Below are 7,985 nucleotides of genomic sequence, written 5' to 3'. Positions count from 1 at the left end.
GTCGGCTAAACGCTGGGCTAGTTAATTACCGAAACAGGGAACCTTCGGGCGACTGCCACGATGGCCACAATTCCCGTCACCGCTCAAGTTCCGCTCCACTGCTTCCTCTTAATGAATAAATCTATCAAGATCGGAGTAATTGGTTAAATCTTAAACTGTGCAGGTGGGATCGGAAATCTCCTGCCAAACACCCATAAGTCAGCTCTCTGGCTCCCTTTTGGATGGATAGCGAAATAGATTTAAATTGCTTAATTCTAATGACGCTCCATCATTTAATACGGCCATTAAAATGGAAAAATCTCACCTTTGCTACTGTCTGGACGACGTTTTCCGCTTCGTCGCCTTATCAGTCACTCTGAAAATAAAAATAAAAGAAATTATACATATTTTCACGTCCTTGGGTCTAAAATTTTTTAAAACAAATAACATATTTTCTATATGAATTTTTATATAATTATCATCTAGATAAAGTTACTACGGTATATATATATATTCTATAAAATTATTTCCAGTTCTACGAGAACGTCGCCTGCACGAATCAATAACTTTAGCGTGATACGATATTGTTTCTGAAGTTTTTTATGTATAAAATTCTCGGAAAAAAGTCATTTCCGAATTTAAAAAGGGTCGGTATTTATTAAATTAATCCGAACAGAATGAATTTGCGATCTAAAGGAAGTGATACAATGTGCGGAATCCAGAATGTGAACAACAGAAAGATTTGACACCTTAAAAGGATTATTAAATCAATTATGGTATTATAACATCTGATTATGTCTGCCACTTTGTAGCGCATTACTATCTCCACACCTACAGAGATTGTTTTGGTGATAGGATCGATTATAATTGACGTCGAGTGACACAGAAAACTCGACGCCCAATCTGAATGTCTATCGGGATCATCAGTAACGTTAAAACAGGTCTTTAATAGAAAAATTAATTTCTAGAATTTATATTTTTCTACTCGACTTCTTTGAATTCTACGTTCGTGTAACCTAATAGCCTTTAAGAGCAGAATCCTTAAAGTTTGAATTGTTGGATGCACTTGAACTGGCATCCCCAGGGTTTCTGTACTTAAAAGGAGGAAGAAAAGTTAATAGTTTATCTAAGGTAGGGAGAAGCTACCTTAACAAAATGATAGAAAAACAAAAATTACAAGAGTAGTTAAAATAGTTAATGCATAAACATCTGACATTGTTGGGGTGTTTTGCTGAGTGACCGAAAGAGGATCGTGTTAAGAAATATTGATGTATTCAGGTTCAGATGCACAAAAATAGCCTATGTGGTTTTAAAGTTGCTTTGTGGTTCTGGCGTTGAGCCAAATGGATAGGGCGATATTCACAGTAGGAAATATTTCTTGTCATCATTGTGGAATGGTATTGATTTTATCATTCTAAATTAATGAGATATAAATCAAAGCAACTTTTCTTCATTCTTTTCGAGTAAGTTAATAGTCATTTGAGTTTATCAAGAAAAGAAACTTCCTTTTAATGATTAAGTTGTTAACTTCGTTTTTAAATTTACCTCGTCTCTTCATATTTAAGAGATATCTGTATTGAAATCTGCCTTCGCTTCCAATGATTTGTAATGTTACGATTTTTAAAATTAATTCGGGAAGTTCGTCGAATTATTTCTTTACTTCATTTAAAGCAATTCAGCATTTTAAAAGACTTCTTAAATCATCATTTTATAAATGTGGTTCTGTATTTCTTAATAGGATATCGGCCTTATAAATGGAATAACTGCAATAATAATTTAAATATTATCAATTTTTATACGGCTTTATTGCTTTTTCTACTGCTTGCCATTCTCAAATGTGAAAATCAAGTTCTGTTGCAACGACCCCCCTTTGAGGCTTATAAAAATGTTCAAGGTTTTTTCTGGAGTTGATTGCTGATTAAATCAAAAAATCGTATTAATTAAGTGTAAAATAATTATTTGATTCAATTAATAACTTTTATTTTAAATAAAGTTATTTTTTTATACTTTACCTGGTTTGATACGATCTTCAATATTCAATATTCTGTACGATCTTCGAATTTTCAGACTGCTTAATTCACTCGTTTGCTAGTTTATAATAATAATTAAAAAATGAGTAGTTTTAATAAATAATATTTTAAGCTAGGAAAATAGAAAGAAATAATAATAATAATATACTATACAATTACATAGCTAAATAGGCAAGTTTATTAGAGAAGAATTGAAGTTAGTAGCGTGGAACGAAAAGTTTGTCGGTAGCAAAGGAAGGAGTAGAAGACAGTTTCGTAACATAAAAGACTTTTAAGAACAAAGGAAGGACGAAGAAACAGGAGGAGGTGAAGGGTCAAGCGGCGTGACCTGTCTCGGAGTAGGAGGGTGACAGGTCCGTGACTTAACAAGCCAGTCGACAATTACACCCCTCTGTCGGACAAAGGAGGAGGAGGAGGGTGGGTTGAGGGTAGGTGCGAACGACTTACCTGCACAAGGTAACCTGTTGTTTGCAGTCGTTTCCACCTGACCATTACCAAGCCCGTAATGACAATGTCGGATCTTCGCAACAGATTCAATGTACGTTATCATTACCTGCTCTGGCAGACTACTTCGGTAAACGTTGCCTTGGGTCTTTCCAAAATGGCGTAGATCTTCAAGATCGAAATACGACAAAGTAAAATTGAAAATTTTTCATTTTCTAATTATAATTCTCTTATTTACTGGAACTTTGGAAAGAAACAAAAAGATTTTCTATTATACCAACGTTATTTTATTATCATTTTTTTTCCTCGTTCAGAGTTAAAATTGTGTATAGAACGTAAACGGGAGAGTCTATTCTTTGTATCATGCCGGTAACACAAGAAAAAGGATTAAGAGAACTTTAGATCTAGCAGAGACCAACATTCCTAGGAGCTTGTCCCCTCAGTATGACTTCACCCTCCCTATCAGTGGGGAGAGGGGAGAAGTCGGCTCGACTCTAGCCACACCTGAGACTTGCCTCCAGGGTATAGTCGGTGGGGAACGGAACAAAGGGACCTTGCCGTTCTCACGTGCACATACGTGGCTATTTCGTTAAGCTCGTACAGCGGCCTTCCGGCATACCTCTGATTGGCTGTAAGCAACCAAATTTACTTTCCCTTCCGTAGAAATAGTCTCATTGCGAACCGAATCACAGTTACGATTTGAAGCCACGCATCTTGTTAAATCTCATATTTTACACTCAGTTTTCAATAATCTTCAAGGGAGTTTTTTCATTAATGGTACTGTCGTCACCTCTTTGAGAAGTAGCGGGCATACAACAGACAAGTTTAACACAGTTTGGAAAGGTTCATTGTACGGATGACTTAAGGTCACCTCGAGCTTGCTTTCTCGACTTAGTACCCTTCTACCTGTCTCCAGGCTGACAATCAGTTGTCGGTTTGAGTTGTATAAGTACTCTCGAATTCTGTGTATATCTACATTAAGTTCTTCCATCTCCGTTTGATTGCGTATTTAAAATGTTGATATAACTGTTCAAACTTAAAATTATACTACAGAATTCATCTTTATCTTCCTGTTGGGTCATAAAACTTTTTACAAGTGTTCCTTATCATTGTTTCATTCAATAAAATTATTTAAGTGAGGGATATTAGTTAAGCATCTAGGTTTACGATATATTGAGGAAAATATGTTAAAATAATTTATTTTTAATTCTGAATTTTTAACTTCATTTTTTATCGTAAAACAATTGTAAATCAATTTTTTAAAATTATATCATAATATCTTTGATATTTTGAAGAGTATAAATGAGGAAACTCCACTTATCTACGTCTCCAATAGTAACAATCTAGTTAGCAATTGCAAGGTAGTCAGTCATGTAATTCAATATTCTTCCACGATGTGCGGTGAAGACTCATTTGGCTAACACGACAGGGAATGAGGAATTTGCCCGATGTAGGCGTAAGAGCAACTTAAGAGGTTTACCCTCTTCGGTATCGAAGACCCACCACCGTGTAGTTGAAGCATAAAGTCCACTAATGTTAGCGTCAAAGAGAATTCAATTGAATCTATAACACGTTTTTGGTTGATTATTTTAATCCTCTTATACAAATCCTATTCGATGATAGTGTAAAAATATTATTTAAATACACGATTCGCGTATTAATTTGCATGAAATATATTTTTCGACGGTTTAAACTGTAATTTGGAGTGGTGTAATAATGATTGTAAAGATAACCAATCACCGCAGAATCAATTCTATATCCTTGATGTTTGGCTCTTTCCCGAAGTGTTTTTTAGTTTTCGGAATATAATCCGGCACACCCGGTTGAAACCCTCACCCAAGGTAAGATAAGACACACATCTTGACACAAGGCTGTCCTGACCCATTCATCACGAGGCCTCACCTTTTTCTCTGACAGCTGGTCTTCCAGAACTGGTTCTGGGGTCATCACGTGACGGAGACAGCGCGACACGTGCGTCTGAATTCTACCACACGAAAAACTTAGAAAAAAAATATACTCTTGTAATTTCTAAAAATTTAATATTTAACATTGTAATTGAAGACTTCTACGATATTTTACGTGCTTCAAATTTAAGAAGAAAGAAGGAAATGAAGTAGAAAATGACGTATGATAAATATAGGTTACGTAAATAATCTTGTCATCCTTAAGTACAAACTCGTTTGAATATTTGAAATATATATTTTTATATGGGAATATTCCAAAATTTGAAACTGTAACAGGTTACCGCTATAAATCTGCAGTATTTGTAGAGTTGTAGCCGTTTTTATGTTCGGTAGATAGAAAACTAAAACCCCAAATGGGTAGGATACGATAAGATTAGGCAGGTGGCAATTTACTACTATGTGACCTGAAACTTTTATAGACGTTAAATATACTTTTATATAATTGTAATCTTCGATGAATGATCATATTAACTTTAAATATAATTATTTTTCAAGAGGGAAAAAACCTATAAAATGGGGAAATACCTGATGATTTGTCAGAAAGTTAAAAAAGAAAAAAAAAAAAAAAAACATTATAAATGCTGATATATTAATCTGTTGAAGGAATATTTTAAGTGGTTAAAGTCAGTTAATATAATCAAGAATTGATAGACCTTTATGAAAACGAACTTCCTCGAATAATATTGATTTATTTTTAAAAAGATTAAGTATGCTTTAACGTATACTTTTCTGAAAATATCTGTTAAAAATCATCTGCAATGAGAGAACCACAGGTGTGACACGTCTAAAATTGCAAACTGATCAAATTGCAGATGAGATATGACTAAATCCATAAGTGGACGATCTAAAAAGTTCGTGTAAGATAAAAAAAAAATTTAAGATATATAATTTAAAGGTGCGACTAATCGATCTCTTATTCCATATAATATATATCAAGTTACATATGGATCATCACGTAATACAGTTATTTCTTTACTTGAAAATGGCGCATCTTTTACTATAATTGGGATTTTGGCTTAGGGTCAGGTCTCTGTTTAGTTTCAGTATAAAATTACTCGGTCACGAGCACAGACTAGTGACCAATCAAAAACGTGACCGCCTGTCACGTGACAGCCACAAAACGTGACGTCCCAGTTTCGAACGGTCAAAGAGTTCACAGATAGCCCGAGCAGATACAATGTAAATGCGAAGTTTGTATAAACACTCACTTAAAATTAATTACCGCCGAGGTTTTTACATGTTCAACACTGACAGCGTTATTCTGTGCCTCCCAGTCAAGAATGCCATTTCTTCCTTTTTTTTTTTTAAATACACACGTATAGATACACACAGGAAAAAGAAAAAAAAATGGAAAAAAATTGTCGTGTATATAATAGAAAATTTATAAGTATTTAAATATTTTTCACCGCCTCCCGTTCTCGTAAAATGTATATATATCTCCAACCTAGAAAAGTTGGAATTTGTTCTTTGGCCCACTCCACCTTTTCAGAAGGCGAAACTGCACTCCTCCCCCCTCCTACACTTCTAGTCTTTGGAAGGAGACCGGAAACCCCGCCCTTATTCTCGTACAACACGAGAGGACCACCCCTAATTCGTATATATTCCATGTCCTTGTTGTCTCGATAAGAAATCACTAATTAAGAGCCACTACGTAAGATGGACTGAAACACTGTGCCACACTCTCTTTAAAAAATCTCAAGTTTAACGCTAAAATAAGAAAAACTTTTATCAATAATTAAGTAAATAATTGATTAATTATTTACTTGATACATTACAAGTTTATAAAGTTTAATTAAAAATTTTATTGAATGGTTATTGCTCCGTTTCCTATCTTCTACTCCATCAAATTGGGCGTCTTGTTGCCTTTCCATTCTCTCTACCACTCGCTCGCCTACCTTAAGAAGATTTTAATGAATCAAGCTATTAGCTAGGTTGTAGTAGGTCTACTGATGAAAGAAAAATTAGTTATGTGTAAAGTTTGGTGAGATAATCAAAGACGAAAACAAACATCAAATACAAACCAAGCAGAAATAAAATGCAATTGAGATAAGGATAAAACATCTTTATAACGTGAAAAGATAATATTAATCTACTTATAATTTAATTTGATACTGATAATCAGCACAGGAAAGACTTTAATCTGGTTCAATATTAGATTAATTAGGAAATTTTAATAAAATTAATGATGATCTCGACTATTTCCTCTCGAAGTGAACATCGACATTTTCCAGATGTGCAGCCGTTAAAAGTAACGATCTATATTAAATAACTGCCTCGAAATCCGATTAATTATAAATTGTAATAATTGTATAAATAAAATAATTAATTTTTCTTTGTTTCTAAACACGACGAAAAGATTTTTATTTCAAATTTCATAAACTTCTTTTAATAAACGTTTACCTAAGTCATCCTATTAATCTGCGTGTCCTCTGGAGAGTTAGCAAATTAAGTTGTAAATTATTTTAGCAAATTTAAGCGATTTAACTGTTCAGTTTTAATGATAAAGGCCTAAGTATTGCATTATTTAATTGTAAATTTTTTCTTTTCAGGATTTTGCATTAAGTGGTTAGTTTTATGAGAGACAAAGTGGAGCAAGAGTCTACAACTAATGTTAATTGCGGATCTGATAAAAATTGTGCCGGATAAATTCTAAACCGTGTAACAGAAAATTAGAATATATATTTGTAAACAAGAGATTTTTTTTTTATTTTAAAAGTGAAAATGTGCCTTTAAAAATGAAGTTTTTCTGCATTTATTTTCAATTATTAGCAGTTAACTTCAACTTCCCGCAGAAGAATTTATATTTAAATTTAGGCATGCTTAATTAATAAAGTTATTCAAGCTTTCGTGATAACTTGTGAAATGATAAAAATTACAAAGAAGAGTTATCTCCATTGAAATTGTGGTTATAATGGCTAGTTGATGTGAACATCGCATCGTTTAGTTATGTACCTTTATAGACAATCACCTTGTTTACTCCGTATTAGTATGTGTTAATGACTCCAGTAATCATGAATAATAAACAGCTTTTTAAAAATTATAAAAAAAAGCCAAGACGTTTATTATCCATTTAAACTTAGAAGAAAAAATATAGTCGATAGGTCTTCATTCAAAAGAGTATTTTAACTTTTAAAGAATGAAAGAAATTTAGAGTAAAAGCTCATTACGACATTATTTATAGATTGATTTAATTGATAGTAATTATAAAATAATATTAAAAATATTCCTTTTTTTTATAAAAGTAAGTATTCTTTAGTAAGGGGAGTAAATCTACGGAACGTATTATACATTTTTATAAGTCTTTTACTAAACATATTCAAGATACTTTGAGCATACAAAGGAATCTATTCGAATAATAGGTTAATTAAAAGTGACTGAACACTTAAAGATTGTAGGAGAAACAAAATTTCTTAGCAATTTGATATAAAATTTCAAGAAATTATAAAATCTATCTTGTGTTTCTGATCGAAATATGTTAACCTATCATTAACGAATAGTTTAAAAAGAAATTACGTCTTTTCGGGTATAAAATTTCGAAATTTGATGCGATAAAATGCTCAAAAATTGA

At 32.7% G+C, this 7,985-nt stretch overlaps 1 long non-coding RNA gene across 1 annotated transcript in view; it reads right to left on the bottom strand.

Moving 5' to 3' along the window:
• Window positions 1–304: 304 nt before the first annotated feature.
• Window positions 305–7,985, bottom strand: part of LOC111632655 — a 61,447-nt gene continuing 53,766 nt past the window's right edge. The window contains exons 2-3 of the long non-coding RNA XR_002757902.1: window positions 1,992–2,067; window positions 305–355 (exon numbers count right to left, since the gene is read on the bottom strand). This is a non-coding gene — a long non-coding RNA (uncharacterized LOC111632655). The remainder of the gene's footprint in view (window positions 356–1,991; window positions 2,068–7,985) is intronic.

This window comes from Centruroides sculpturatus, unplaced genomic scaffold, assembly GCF_000671375.1.
Source record: "Centruroides sculpturatus isolate CEXI.00-Female unplaced genomic scaffold, Cexi_2.0 scaffold798, whole genome shotgun sequence".
Classification (NCBI taxonomy): Eukaryota; Metazoa; Arthropoda; class Arachnida; order Scorpiones; family Buthidae; genus Centruroides; species Centruroides sculpturatus.
The sequence above is the reverse complement of the archived record's forward strand: the minus strand, read 5'-3'. Positions and strand labels throughout refer to the sequence as shown.